General features: G+C 44.4%; 2 long non-coding RNA genes across 3 annotated transcripts in view; one reads left to right on the top strand and one right to left on the bottom strand.

Moving 5' to 3' along the window:
• The window catches only part of LOC126548223 (uncharacterized), a 53,793-nt gene that overhangs the window by 8,944 nt on the left and 28,916 nt on the right, over window positions 1-15,933 (bottom strand). The window contains exon 1 of one of the 2 annotated variants that reach the window (XR_008609111.2): window positions 1,123-2,404. The exons of the other annotated variant lie outside the window; for it this stretch is intronic. This is a non-coding gene — a long non-coding RNA (uncharacterized lncRNA). Of the gene's footprint in view, window positions 1-1,122; window positions 2,405-15,933 lie in introns of those variants that run through there. 2 annotated transcript variants of the gene reach the window in all.
• LOC140213480 (uncharacterized) lies at window positions 3,887-7,541 on the top strand. The gene is made up of 2 exons (XR_011890322.1): window positions 3,887-4,326; window positions 7,375-7,541. It is a non-coding gene; the product is annotated as an uncharacterized lncRNA (long non-coding RNA).

Below are 15,933 nucleotides of genomic sequence, written 5' to 3'. Positions count from 1 at the left end.
CCTCATACAATGCGCTGTTGTCGTTCACAGCCTTGAGGATCCCCTTGTTGCGCTTAGGTGCCCTCGGATTTTTTTTTTCTTTCCCCAGAAGATACGCATCTACATGTTGATTAAGTTACTGATAAGTCGCCAGAAGACGACAACGATGAGGTGCGCACTTCCTTTTGATGCTGTAAGGCACTGGCGTTTTTGGCATGAACTCGCCTCACGGATCGAACGCCTCCGCCAGCGCTCGCCCCGACGCCTGAACCCCTGTCTGTTAATATGTTCCTGGTTCCTTGAGTTTATTAAATCGTCGGCAGCCAACCACGGCATGTGAAGACGCAACAGATACACATTCGATAAGTGTTGCGTCTGTGCAAATTACACACCAGTCATATAAGAGGCACTTTCGAGCGCGTTCGAATTTCTGGATAGCAATGGCTCGAGTTTGCGCAAAGGACCCAATCGAAACCGAGATATTGAATACCGATCGTGCTCGATCGCGCACAATCGAGCATCAAGAAGGAAAATACACCGAGGCTCCATATTTTTCTTTCGCATGCGCACAAGGGTCGGGCAAATACGAGAAAGAAGCTCTTGAGATCGTGCTCAAAAGGGCGTACGCCATCTTTAGGAACGCGTTCCAGTGCCAAGCTGCCCAAGTAATATAGGGATATTTTTTGCCCAACGCGGTGACGATTTAGTGCCAGCTAGGCGGATCGGAATGTCTATACTAAAACCCTTCCGAGAATTGACGCGACGTCCAATAGCGACTAAAACGTTTCGCAGACAGTTTACGCCTTAACAAAGTGCGCGTGCACGGACACCCCGAAACTACATATTCGCCAGGAGATTACATTTATGTACGATCGCGAAATTACACTCACTGAATGACATCATCTAGATATGTAAATTTAATTAAGGCAAAGGCGATACTCTGGATCATACTTAAGCATGGCACCGGCGATCGATCACGGAAGGAACAAAGAATCAAAACTTTCACTGGTTCCGAAAAATCAAGTTTCGCGGTAAGTAGAATAACTCCCTATATGAATTTCATGGAGGTGGGAGAAAACGCACAACGTTAAGTGCTGCACCATTGTAAGTATGAGAGTCGTGTGAAATAATAGAGCAGCTTACCAAGAAATGACTGCTCCTCGGCGGTGCACACAGCTTTGAAATAGTGCTCGAACACTATAGGGCTATCACGGCACGGAATGCGAGGGCCCGGCCTCAGTCGAAGCGCGTGCGTCCGTGCACGTGCATGTGGCAAAGCGACGATGCCAATTGGCCTCTTTGCGGAGCGTACTGGTTTCAGTTTCAAAACCTAAGCCACCTAAGCCTTCTCGTTTTAACAAGAAGCTTCGGTTTTCCAAAAGAAAAAGCTGTCTTCGGGCGGAGACTACAGACAAATACGCAGACACGTACACCTGTCTAGACTCTTCAAAAATGTTGCACCCTTTGGGGCTGGTCTTGTCCCACAACGATAACCGTCATGTCTTTCTTGCGTCTAACACTGCGCTCGCTATACTTTCCTGTCGAGAATGCTGTGTCACGACGATAACGACGCGCTAAACTTCCAACAAACACAAACAAAGTACAAAGGCAATGCAGGGTGCCATGTATCTAGAATGAGCTTCAATTGCCACTCTTTTTTTTTTTTTTTACAATAAAGAAGAAGAATTTTATTGAAGGAGAAGCGTCGACTGCATTTTAAGTTCGTACGGAAGTCCTGCCAAGCAAGCAAACAAGCTTCCACTAAAGCCCCTTAAACTTGCTTCCACTTGTCTCGAGTCCCAGAGGGGATTGGCCACTTTTTAACTGATTGTACACATATAGTGCTTTGTTCCTGCTATAGTGTTTTCTTTTTTCCCTTTCCCTTCCTTTTCAGGGACTGTGAATGCCGGTCTCCGGTCCCGGCCAGGGCTCTCCCTGGTCTGCTAGTCGTCCCACTGAGTCGGTGCCTTTCGAGTGTTTCCTTCGGAATAGAGTGAATACCTTGCCAGTGGCGCTTGTTCCCACAGTTGGTGGATCCATTCGGTTGACTGAATCGGAAAGTATCCAGGAGGAGCTGCGTGCTATAATGGAACATTTCATTGACATCTCGGAGGTGAGGCGTTTTGGCAAGACTGGCATTCTATGTAAGTCGTCTAATCTTCAGTGCCTCAATGATTTGTTTAACTGCACGAGATTCGCTAGCATCGCGGCCCGTGCTTTCGTGCCACCTAACCTCGCATGCGTGAAGGGAATTGTTCATGGGGTACCCACCAATATCACTCCTGAGGCTTTCTTGAAGATGCTCTCTCCGGCGGGTGTTGTTTTTGTCTACAGATGCAATAGGTCAACCGAGTTCCAACTGACAGCGTTATTGGATCGTTCGCCGGTTTAACGCGCCCGTCTGAGGTGAAGGCATGGCCGTATTTATTCCGCGTGGAGGCATTGACACCTAGACCATTGTAGAGTTACTGTATATGCTACCACAGGTACCTTTGGTAGCATATACAGTAACTCTAGACCACTGCAGTGCCTCAACTGCTGGAGATATGGACACAGTGCGAATGCCTGCAGATCTTCAGTGAGATGCTGCAACTGTGGCGGCTCTCACTCCGCATCAGCCTGTGACGTATAGACGCACGAAGGTGTTGCCTGTGGGAAGGAACACATATTACCACGGATAATAACTGTCCTGCCCGAGGCCGTGAGATTCAGGTGCTTGAGAATGTGGAGAAACGCCATTGTTCACGTGCACAAGCAATGGCGGAAATTAAAGAGCGTGATTTCGGTTACGCAGCCGCTGCATCCTGTCAGTTCACGTCTCTAGAAGCCACAGTTTTGGCCGCAGTAGCCGCAGCTATTGATAAAGCAATGCCAATAGTTATGGAGCGTCTCTTCAATATGTTTGCCGAAGGTATTGTCGAGATACTAACGGCCAAATTCAACAGCCGCCTAGAATCGCACTCTTCTTCTGCTGCCTCAACTTTAACTAGTATTTCTGCTCATCATTCAAAAGAAACCAACTTTGACAGTCCGACAGTAATTGAGTATGATACTTCCGTGAGTACTCCGCTATCTGCGACTGCGGGAGCCAGCCACTCATTTGGACACATGATGCTTGGAACCATTAACAATAAACGCAAGAGGTCCCCACTGTCTCCGACTGAATCTCCTAAACTAAAGCGAAAAAAGGGAATAACAGTGAACACCACGATTAGGATGCGTTACGTGCTGCCGTGGAATCATCCATACTGGTTTACCATTGCATCAATAAAAGTTCTTCAGCGGAATTACCGCTCCATCCCCTCCGGTTACGTTGACCTACTTCATCTAGTTCATAACCTAATTCCAGATATTATTTTACTTCAAGAATCTTGGCTTTCGTCACATCAGCGATTTACTATTAATAATTTTCGAACATTTCGTCTTGATGGGAGGATGCTCTTGCCCCACTACAAGTAGTGAGACGTGTCCGTGTCGGCTCCCGCTTTATGGGCAGTTTAGACCGGATTTTTCTCTCTTTGGTGCCTAATTCTGTGCTAAACGGATCCGCGAAGTTACACGCTACACCGGGATATAGGACCTTTTTCAGTGAGTGGACTGTACTTGATTTTACGGCCTTTCTCGTCTAGACTACGCCGCCGGAGGTGTTAACCCTTATCGCCGAACCCGCCGTGCTCGTGGGCCGCGCCGGCTCCCCGGCCGCCTGACGCTTTTGTCATGATGGAATACGCTGTGGAAGGCGAAGACATTGCTCCGGAAGACGTTTCGGAGGATGCTGGCTGGAAAATTAACACCCAGAGGAATTCTACGACCAAGCCAAGGCCATCATACGGCGGCAACGCTGTTAGCCCTAACGGCGGGCCGGGACCCAAGAACGGCAAAGCGAGTCCAAACTCGGCTGCTAACGTCAAGAAGGGTATCATCCTTCGCAGTAAATGCCTCCGCTGCCGAAAAATGATATCAAGATTATCGTCAGGATTAGGGGAGGTCTGAATATTGCTAAAATTGGTGCGGCGGCGGTGGCTGATGCAATCACGGCTGCTGCTTGCATAGACGAGGTAAAGCGAGAAGCGGACACGATCTGCCCCAATTATCAGCAGAATATTGTGGTGGTTAGCACGCCGGAAGAAGAAAATGCTGCGAAGTACGTGAGGATCAAGGATTTATGCATGGCCGTGTCTGCTGTGCCCGGGGCACAGCAAACGAAAGGTGCCCGAAATGTCTACGTTCACCCATGACGTCACGTCCGCTATAACCCATGATGTCACATCCGCTCATTTCCATGGCGGCCGTCTTACGGAGCCGGCTGCGCTGCGAAACGGTCCGTATTCCGTGCCCACTTAGAGCGTGAGTAATTCATCTTTCCACGCTATATGCGTGTAATAAAGGTTTGGGGCTGTGAGCAGTTTGATGCGTTACCATTAAGTACCTTGTGCGCATATTTTGCCTCCTGGCCGCGTCAAATTGCAGCCGGCATGTGGAATGGGCCGTGGCATATTATATGGAGCTGCTCATGTGAGTGGTATTGCCTCCGTCAGGATCGTCAGTGCGTGCACAGAACCATTCAGTAGTCTGGTTCAGGGAGGATGCGCGAAAGAACGAGGACGTAAGAAAACACTGGCATGACGAGCTGTTCCGTCAGATCGCGTTACATCGCGCTTTTTTTCTAAGACCATCTCGCTCGAGCGAGAGGATCTTAGAACAGCATTACTACTGCTTTTTTACAGCTTTGCTGCGGCTCATTTAATCGTCACCTGCATTCTTTTAATAATACAAATGACATCGCTGCGCGGAAGAGCGTCTCTTGAAGTTTCCAAACAAGAGCCAATGCCGCCGTGCCTGCTGCATACACGCTTGCCTTTCCTAACGCAGTTAAGACGCGGCACTAGCTCTGCTACTGCGTGATACAGGGTCACTGTGATAAGAAAATTAAAAAAGAACAAACGAAATTAAGGCAGAAAATGTCAAACGTTGCCAAGCGTGATAAACGGACCTGCCTCGCTAGATGAGTTGAAGAAATCGGGGTCCTGAAGTCAGCTTCGCCGCAGTAGACTAGTGTTACGCGCTGAAGCATGTCAGAACTGAAGAGTGACCGCTTTCACCGACATAAATAATATGTGTTCCTTAATGATGTACGCGTGCACCTGTCGTCTCCTGTTACATTACGCGCGCCGAGGCGCCTAAGTGTACTGGCCGGCCTTCAGCGCTATTTCGGACGTGGCTGTGATGCTTTGAACCGTTGGTTTGTCGACCTCGTAAGCCAGTTAATGTTTACACGGCCATTTTTTTCTGAGCTGTTGATTTCTTCCATAACAGCTACGTAATTTCGTAGTTTCCTGTTCAACTGCTTTGGTCATATGCGAGTCAAGGTTGTTCTCTTTAGCCGAGCGCAGTTTTCGAAAGCGAAACGACGCTTTTGCATCAGCATATAGTGCCGTCGCCCATTTACAACACAGTCAATCAATGTAATTTTGTATGTCACTGGGAAACCGCCGAACGCAGGGAACTCACTCGCATGCGGGGAACTGCATAACTAACCACGGTATTACCGTGCCTCTTGGGAAGCTGCTTTGCATCAAAGGCCGGGTACCCTTGCTATGATTCACCGCAAAATATTTTGTATGTCTAACCGCTTAACATATTTGTATTGCGGTGAAGCTAACCTTACGGAACCGAATTTCGCAACGCTTTTTAGACTCCTGCATCTCTACCAGCGACTACCAAACGCTGGTCGGTACGTCTCTTGGCAAAGGTCCAGGTAAATCTCCCCTGTTGGGAGTTGGGGGCACTCACGTATATGAAAACTGCCAAGGAAAGCAGTTGTCCTGATGAAGGCATGCTCCCGTGTCGAAACATTTGCACCAGCCTGTTCGACCACCGTTATCACCGCAACATAGTTGTGTGTTGCGGTGAAACATGCCGATATTGGGAAAGATTTACGTGAATCTGGAATGTATGGTTTCTGTCAGCGACGAACCTAATGTTCTACTCTCATCAAAGCAGATTTTCGTGGCAGGATGCATGATGTCTTGAGAACTTTTGTTGGCTAAAGCCATACGTGCCAGGTTAGCTCTTGTCACAATAATACGCTTTACCGCAATACACAAGAGGCCCCGCTGTAGGACACGCCCGCCGTAGTTAGCCAAAACCTTATGTGATGGTTCACTGCAAAACACCTCCTGTATTGCGGTGAATCGTAATAAAGCACATTTGTCAGTTTAGAATGTAAAGACCCTTGCCCTTCGCTTTTGTAATAATATGACTCAGTTTAATGAGAACATGTATTCACTGCTAAAAACATCCACATTGAAATGGAGATATGAACACTGTTGGCAGCTTGTGTGATGTTTTATCCCTTTACTTTTTTGTGTACCTGTCACGCTGCCATTATTAAATTTTCCTGTACTTCGTTAGGTGCTGGCGTACATAACATTACATCACAAAGAGCCACTGTGTAATTAGTGTTCAAGGACCAGTGTGATGGCTTTACTCAAGAAAGGTTTGGGTTATGTTGTTGTGAAGGTTTTTTTTTAGAGGTAGCTTTCTGAGAAGAAATCAGATGTCAGGAAATAGATCTCGTTGGCACAGTAATCTTGGCTGCCTTTTGCTCAAACGTGCCCTAGACATAATTGAGTGATTTGCACTTGCAACTGGACAGCAGCCGTAGCTTGGGAGACCAGTGATATGGCATATTTTATCAAACTAGGTGACACATAGCATTATCAGTCCGAATAGAGACCTGTTTAAATGTTTGTCACCTTTAACACCTAGATTTTCGACCATGAATTCAGAAAAATCTGTAGCACATTTAGAACCTAGATTTTAAATGCTGTATAAGTTGGCTTCTTGTTCACTGCAGCTGTGCTCGGCTTCTGTCCAAACGGGAGAGCACTTCTGCACAGCTTATTAGGGAATATTCTTATTTACATACCTTCTTTTTATTTATCTCGCCTACAATCACAATCAAATGTTTATGGCACATGAATGTGCTGTGCATGAATCTAACTTACAATGCCATGTTCAACAGCGCAGTGCATGTAGCTTGTGTTGGTTCATTCAAGCTAAGCATTGCTACAGCCTTTAAGTGTAGGTATCATGGTATGAGAGCAGAGAAATGGATATGCAAAGACAGTTGGGCACATTGAGACATCATCTTTGTTGTGTGTGAAAAGGTGACAGATACAAAATATGGGGAGAACGCATGCACTTTCATATTTTCTCGCGCGCACAAAAAAAGCTGGAGGAATAAGGTTTCTTCACTGTGCCATAGAAACTATATGTTTGCTCTCAAGGGTAATTCTGATTCATTGGATATGTTCCTGTGCTGTGTTTATTTTCTTGAGTGTGCTTTAGTTTTTGCACGTTAATGTTTCAAACTCGTTTTTATTTTCACAGACTGAACATCCCACGTCTTGGTTTGACTTCCTGGTACAGGATACTTGCACTTAGCATGGAGTGATGAAGCAAAGCAGTGTACTTTTATTAAATGTGCAGATTTTAGCAGTATAACAGCAGTTCATTAAAAAAACATGTGTGCTGAAAATAAAGTGTTCTTACCCACATTCCTCGTTGTCTATTTATTTATTTATTAATACTATCAACCCTCATAGAGGGTCATAACAGAGAGGACAATACAATTACATAAATCAAATATGGACAATGTCAATGTACGTAAAGTTGCTTAACACTTGTCAATTCACAGTTAATAAGATGTTCACTTGAATGCTGTTCAGCACACTTCTGACATTTATCAAAATACGTACAATGAATATCAAGTCGCACATATCACTTGGCACTTCAAAACTAAATCGAAAACTCCCATAAATATGCCTCAGCAGCATTTTCAAAGTCGGTGACATCTTTTAAGCTAACAATAGCGTTTGGCAATTGGTTCCACATTTCTATCGCATCCAGGAAAAATGAGTATCGATATGTATCACTGTTGGTGTGGTCCGGCTTTATGACATAGTCGTGGTTAGTTCGCGGGTATCTTTTGCCTGGAGCATGTAGATATTTGAGCTTATCAATCTTAAGTTGATCCTGCATTATTTGATAAAGCACCTTCAGCCTATATTTTTTCCTACGTACCTCAAGAAGATCGAAGTTGCAACGCTGTAACATAAGCGTGACCGATTCCTTCCTTCGGTATGTCGAACAAATAAAACACGCCGCCAGACTCTTTCCAACTTCCTCTTAAGCGTCACTTGATGGGGACTCCAAACAACGGCTGAATATTCCAGTATCATCCTAATGAAGGCGGTGTATGCAATAAGTTTTACATTACGCGATGCACGTTTCAGTTTTTTTTTTCTAAGAAAATATAACTTTTGATAGGCAGTCATGCAGACGTTATCTATATGTTGGTTCCATGTCAGTTTTGCTCGTATTCCTGTATTCTCATCAGCAAAACCACTTATATGGGGAACTGATCATGATAAGTGCTCATGAGCATTTTAAAGAACAGCCTTGAACCCTACTCATGCACTGGTAAAATGTATAGATGCAGTGAATTTGAAACAGAAGGCAAAATAGCAAACATGATGCAGTAGTTGTCAGACAATTATGTCAGCAATTTTTGCATAAAACAATTTACTTAGAGCATACTAGCACTACAAAGCACCCATCTTTCTTGTTAGGCATACATTACCACAAGCGCTTTAAATGTGGTCACAAGAGAGATGCTGGCTTTAATGAGGGACTATAGAGGTTAAAGGCAGCCATGAAAATGTATTAAGAAATAATGCAATGCATAGCATTTACTCAGTTCAGAGAGCTTCCAAAGTTGCCATAAGGCCTTGATAGCTGTGGATGAGGGAACAGTTGTAGTCCAATTGGAGTATGAGAAATGAACATTAAGATCGAAACAAGTAACCACTCGTAATGCAATTAAAAAATCTTGCTATACCTTTAAAAAGACAGTGAAATGAAATTAGTGTGACAATTTCCTTTTACTTCATTTAGGTTCAACATACTTATTCTAGTAACACAAAAAAGCAGAGGCGTGAAGCACATAAGAAAGATGCTAGTCTGTGTTTATATTCTGCCTTGTCTAAATTCAAAGTTCAGTAAAGTTAACCTAGAAAGCTACAGTGAAGCCATTGCGTCTGCCTGTATGGTGCATAACAGCAGCAATCGCCAGCCTAACTGCTTGGGTTTACAGTGCCTTATTTGTATTGTATACCTTTTAAGTGCTGATATTGGAAGATTGATTAAGGTGGCCAACATGCTGAACCAGTAGTTTACTGAGTAAAATACATGGAGAACGGTGGAAAGATAGGACAGAGCACAGGGGATGTATTCTGTGTCCACCTAGTGGAAATGTCCATTTCATCCGCTGCTGAAGTTCTGATTGGCTGGGCTGGGGTATGCATGAGAAGGAGACATGCTCCCCCAGCTAATTCAGCAGAAGAGGATATGGAAATGTCCACAAGATGAATACTTACAAAGCTATTTAATAAAGTACTTCTGTAACCAACATGCCTGCTATGCCATCCTTGCTTTCAATGTCTGTCTTAGTAAAAGTGTGAAAGAACCAGGTTTGTGCATGAAAAGTTTTCCTGAGGGTGTGTGCCTTGAAGCCCGTAGTGGTAATCACAGGAAACGGCGGTGGATCCAGAGTAGCACCAAAGGGCAAGCCTTCATCGAAACAAATATGTAGGGAAGTGACTGCATGCTCAAACTTGTCAGCTTACAAGTTTGCCAAGACCAAGTGATATCAGAAGTTGATGAAGCCTACATGGTTAATGTATAACCGCTTAGGCCAAAATTATTTAGATACTTTTTATGAGGACTACATATTTACTGGAAATCTCAAAATAATTATGTTAGTGCAGAATACCTTCCACTAGTTGTGATGTCCTTGAAAGAATGAAAATGTTTGAGTTGTACTTGTGTGGTGCATGAAGTTACTTTAAAAAAAAACAACTCAGCAATGGAAACAAAATGCAAAGAGTAGTATTCGAAATAAATTGCCACCTCTTTAGGGCTAGATGAATTCAAATAATAATAATAAGCAAATGAAGATCGGGCATACAAGATAGATGTTTCAGCTCCCACTTGAAAGCCTCGTTCACAAAGATTGTGAACAAAGCTCCAGTTGAACCAGTTCTTATTTTTCATTTTTATGGCTGGCATCTAATTTTAAACTACTTACCGTGCCTCTTTTGACCAAACCAGACAGGCTGCCATCAAACTCTTCACTACTTCAATGCAAATAATTGGAGGTTGGCAAATACATTTTTCTAATAGGAATAGTAGGTAACGAATAGTCAAACACTGATGCATACAGTTACAGCAGGCATATTTACCTTGGAATTAAGCACCATGCTTATATTGTCTAGTAAAAAAAAGGACAGCTATCAAGGAAGATTAGGATTATTTTTAAGCAAAAGTAATTATACCTCATATACTTGAAGCAGATGTAGTGCTTCTGAAGAATCACGTCCAAACTGCACACACTAAAACATTAAGCTGGGATATTCAAAAGGACAAGTACATGTTTTGCTCGCCAAGTGACTTTTAGTGTGCTCAATTATGTAAAGTGTGCTATTATATGATTAATGTAATTTGCTAATGTAAAGAAAGAAGAAGCCAGGATCTCTTGCTTCATATATATGCGCTGAATCAAGAAGGTAATTAAGGAAGAAGAACACCAGAAATAAACACGAATATTTGTGTGCTTTCTGGCATAAAATAATTATCATGTAAGCCACATAACATGCTTTCCAAAGCATTCCCTACCTTAACTTACAGCTGCATCACGTGAGGGCACTTTCTAAGAACACACATGCTTCATGATCATTCACTGTGTTAGTGACTCCCACTGAAGTAGACTGAGAACATATCTGGGCATTGCATTCAATAGCTGATGTAAAGTGAAAAGACTGCTGCTTGTAGGTATGAATGAACCAAGTGAATAAGAAATATAGGTTCTCAAACTTCTAGTAGTAAGTGTGGCAGCACTTAAAAAAAACATATTACAACTAAAAATTGCAACACATGATGAAATAACTGAAATAGCTAGGGAGAGTTTAATAGACCAATAAACAGGAAACTGCAAATTCCCAACATTTGTGAATACTTTTCTTCACATGTACTCACCTCATAAGTATGACTTCCCTTAATGCTCGAACCTCTGCCTTAATTTCATAATTCCCCATTCTGACTGCTTCGCTCATGCTGATTGACATCTAGCACAAAGGTTGACGAAAGTAGCTGAGCATGTGCATGTGTTGTGAGGTAAGCTGCCCATATCTGGTAGCCGCATGCCAATTTCTCAGAGTAGATGAAAGGGAAGCCTTGAGGGTAAACCATAGAGAAGACGGACACCTTGGTTCAATGATAACTGAAAACACAAACATGGAAAATTTGGACAGCCCACAGAATCAGCAGAATTGACATAGTTTGGAAAAACTGAAAAGATGCATTATGATATTTATGTTACACAGGTTCCAGTCAAGTTGAAGATTTTCACTGTCTAATAAACTTATAAGACAATACATGACCAGCAATACTGTATGGAACCTAAACAAGTTTAATAAAGTCACCTAGAATTCAGGATGGAGAAGTGACTGAATTGAGGATGCTAAAATGGATGAGGTGGAGGCAGATTGTGAAGGCAGGTCTTAAAAAATTAACATTCAACACACACTTAAGTTGGCAAAGATTGGACTCAATGTTCACTAAGAAATTGACTAAGATAATTTATTGGTATATGTACATGAGAGAGCAGCAACAATACAGCAGAGATAACTGTCATGCAAGAGGAAAGGACGTCAGTCTAAAAATTAACATTTGATCAGAAGAATGGTTATGCATGGGCTCAGGCTCATGTACAATTCTGTATGGTACGCATGATGTCAGAGCTGCATAGCATAAGGAACTGTGGCCTTAGATGCCTCGATTATGAAATGATGTGGGCCAAGAGTGGAACAAGGATAGCATCAAAAGGGGGCCTCCTCCAAAAGGAGAACCGTAGGGAAACGGGGTGAGAGAGGTTTCCTACACAACAGATACAGAGTCATATGAGTCATAGTCATAGAAACCATGACCCAAGGAGCTGCACAACAAGGTATATAAATTCAAATCTCTATACAGTTAAACCTCAGTATAACGAAATTCTCGACATAACGGAGAATTTAACTTTTCATAACCTCTTCTCCATAGAACACCATGCATCTAGAGCCTCAATATAAAGAAGTGTGTTTGTGTGCAATTTCAATATAACGAAATTTCGCTTCTGCTGCAGAGGAGTGCCATTTGAGACAATCAATGGTAACTTCCGCGGACGCAGATAGTCAAATGACTGAATTATAAGCGGCTCCTTGCAAACGCACCTCTCAAACTGCGTGCAGCGCGACAAGAACAATAGCTTGGAGCCGCATCATGTTCCGTATAAATTAAGTCCAAGTGCGATCAGATCCTATCGCGCCCCGCGCACTTGTGCTTTAGGTGCGAGTGAAAGTGTGCGAGGGTGAGACAAGAAAGATGGTGGCTTCATAAGTGCGGCCTTCCCCGCGAGCAATGGCAAAGTGGGGAAGGAAAGCGAGCTCGCGATAACGCGATCAAGCGCGCGCGAGGGGGCGGAGGGGGGGGGGGGGGGTAAGTTGGCGCGCGTCTCGGCCATGACTGGCCGAGACGCGGCTGAGCGCATACGCAGCCGCGCACGCTGCTCTAGAGGTAATCTGCTGCGTGTGGAAAGAGCGGGCATGCCATGAAGGCGTGGCACCATGTAAGCTGTTTTCCCGCACGTTTAGTATTGAAGGTTGCGCAATCTCGAGTTTTGATGATCCGTTGGAACGAGAAGCAGACAAAGCATTCGCTCCCAGCTGCCGGCGCTTTTCATGATAGCGTCGTTGCAGTGCGACCGGGCGACGCTTTGGGGGCGGAGTGCACGCGAAAGCATGGCGTCACTCAATTCGTACCGCTGATGTAAAGATATCAACGTGGCATATGAAACCGTATCATTCATCGCTGACTCCTATATTCGTCAAAATAAAATGTTTCCTAATTCAAACTTGCTTTTTTTTATTGCCCAATAATTCGGAAAATTGCATGGCCCCTTTCCGTGCAACAAAAACGATCGGCGACTGTACTCATTTGCATAACAGATCGAATTTCAACACAAGGAAATTTCTATATAACGAAGCGAATTGCCGATTTTACTTCTTTGTTATATCAAGGTCAGTGGCGTACCTAGGTCGTCTGGCACCCGGGGCCCATAGGTCTTCTGTCACCCCCCCCCCCCCCCCCCGGCTGTAGTCGAGGAAGGCGAGGACATCAACAAGTTCCTGGTGTCTTCAGACGTATATGACACCCCCCCCCCCCCCCTCTGGCCCCTTGCACCCGGGGCCCGCGGCCCCCCGGCCCCCCTGTTGCTACGCCACTGATCAAGGTTTAAGGGTATAAAGAAATTTCCTGTTCTCTACACGGGGGTGGCAATGTGGGCTTGTTCGTTGATCATCATGGAACGGCATGTAGTGTAGTGCAGCAAAAACAAGAACACAAGAAGAAATGAAACACAGACACAAGCGCCTAATTATGTCTGTGTTTTCCTTTTTCCTGTGTCCTTGTTTTCGTTGCATTACACTACATGACATTCAATACTTTCACTGTCACATTCATGAGCACTGAAAACCTAGAATCAACTAATATCTTGCCTGATTTGCCATAATTAAAAAGAAAAATGTGGGTATAGTAGGTCTAATTGAGTTCTGGGGATTTTAGTATCACTGACATATAGCTTTTTGGAATGTTTAATCGTTTCTTCTGTTAAGGCAGAGTACATGCTCAACTGCTACAATAAGTGTGAACGTAGGCAAAAACGACATTTTTGGCCCTTGCATCAATTTTATGGCATGTTGCGTGATCTAATCAAGTGGTTTCAATTTGACGAAGTTCTCGATTTAACATAATAAAACCTCACATCCCAATAACATTTATTAACTAGACTTACTGTACTTTATAACCAAAGTACTGTATAACCATAAGCAGCTACAGCCGCCATGAGTGGCGAGCAGAATTGAAATGAAATTGCTTTAGTCGAAACACGCCGAGCGCTGCTGCTAAAGTATGTGCCACATGCATTGGGCAACTGCGGGAACCGCGGTACCACACACAGTTATTCAAAGCAGCACATAAAAGTGCCGTGGACTCAAATTGGTTAGTAAATGCATTCGTAACCAGTCTTTCGATTACTCAGTTAATATATCAGCCACACACTCGCATAGCACGACCACGCGGCAAACGCGGCCATGCGGACGCTTCACTATGCGCGGATCGGCTGGTTGCAATATTGGGGCACTCTATGGGTGCATGTTTAAAGCACAGCGCTTTTTGCCTATCGCATCATCGTTGCGGGTGCTCCATGGCTGAGTGTATTGCATGGTACAGAATTGGCCCCAGTACCAAAAGTACACAGGTAGGGCGGTCCGTGCAGATGAAGCGTGAACGCGAGCTCAACATAACCACGTCGTCATTATTCTGTAGCGATTATTTATGCGAAAGCGTCAAATGGGCCATTGAGCAAGAAAGCCGGCGTCTGTCGTCTCAGCGAAACAGCGCCTCAAATCCCATTGGCTGCGACCACGTCACGAGCGCGCCTCGACGAAACAGAGCGGGTGAAAGGGTACACCTGCTGTCGCTATAGTGCACCAGGTGTTGCGTGAAGGGAGAGGGCATCACCGCGATGCCACGTCATCCTTGCTCTCGCAAGCCGCCGCCCGGTCCGTATCTCCCCCCTCCACTGGGCTTAGCTGCTGCGCGTGCCTGCCGGCCTTGGTGGCCACTGCTGTTTCCTGGTCTCTGGTCATGCAGCACGTCGGTGGCATGCGGTGTTGGCACCGCAGGCTGCTGCTGCTTGCTATCTCGGGCCCAATGTAGCTCTAGGGTGCATCACTTGCAGCGTAAAACTCGAAGGACTGCTCAGTGGCATTAAATTGGGCATTAATGCTTTCGCAATCACAACTCAGATAAGACATGCTTAGCTGTCCTCATATGTTTTTCTTTAGTTGCCAAGTGGACGCATCATTGTTCACCATTCACAGTCTTCAATCTGTCGTCATCATTGCATTGTCATTTCAAATTAGTTGTAATATCACGCCGTTGGATGCTGCCGCCTTCACGCTGTGTAGTAGATACGCAGTCATTGCCATGAATGCACTCATCATCCCAAAGTCGTTATGCCTCAATCATGATGACTCTAGAATTGTCATCCCATCGTCGATCATGCCATTGTTGTCACCGCATCAGCATCATACTGTTGTCGGCATTCGACAGATGCATTACACAGATTAGCATTACCTTTTCAGCTTCTAGAACAGAATGCACGTGGTGATCTGCCGCAGTAATATTATGAGAGACACTTGGGCGGAACAATTGCTGGCCTCAATCGCCATGCCTCCCTAACATCATTTATTTCAATCTCCATAATAATCCTAAATTGTGTCACAAAACTTCTACAACAAATGTCAACATGGTTGCCATAAGACCTTGTCTCGCATGAAAAACACAACTATATTGTCATGTTCACTAACTTGATCTCCTCCATTGAACTTAGTTCTTGCGTTGAATGGATGCTTCTAGCGTTTTAAATTCTGCTACTTTGTGCCACTGCCTCCTTCTCCTGAATAAGCTAACTTAATATTGACCCACATGCAATTACTAAAATTCATTGAATGCTTTCTTCATGACTAAACACAATTTGTATGTTAACAACTCCAATTCACAAATCTGTCTTTTGTCACTTCTGGCATGCCACAATGCTGAGTGTTTAGGCCCTTGATTTTTCTCATTTTAGATCTCGCAAGAAACTTAACGTAGAAAACTAAACTTTCTGTTGATGACTGTGTGTTTTGTCGTGAAACAACCAAACTCTGGCAGGTCCGTTTCTGTTCAAACAGACTAAACAAATGGCCCACTGAGTAAAAAAGCCAGCGTCTGTCGTCTCAGCGAAAT

This window comes from Dermacentor andersoni, chromosome 1 (genome assembly GCF_023375885.2).
Source record: "Dermacentor andersoni chromosome 1, qqDerAnde1_hic_scaffold, whole genome shotgun sequence".
NCBI classification, from domain to species: domain Eukaryota; kingdom Metazoa; phylum Arthropoda; class Arachnida; order Ixodida; family Ixodidae; genus Dermacentor; species Dermacentor andersoni.
The sequence above is the reverse complement of the archived record's forward strand: the minus strand, read 5'-3'. Positions and strand labels throughout refer to the sequence as shown.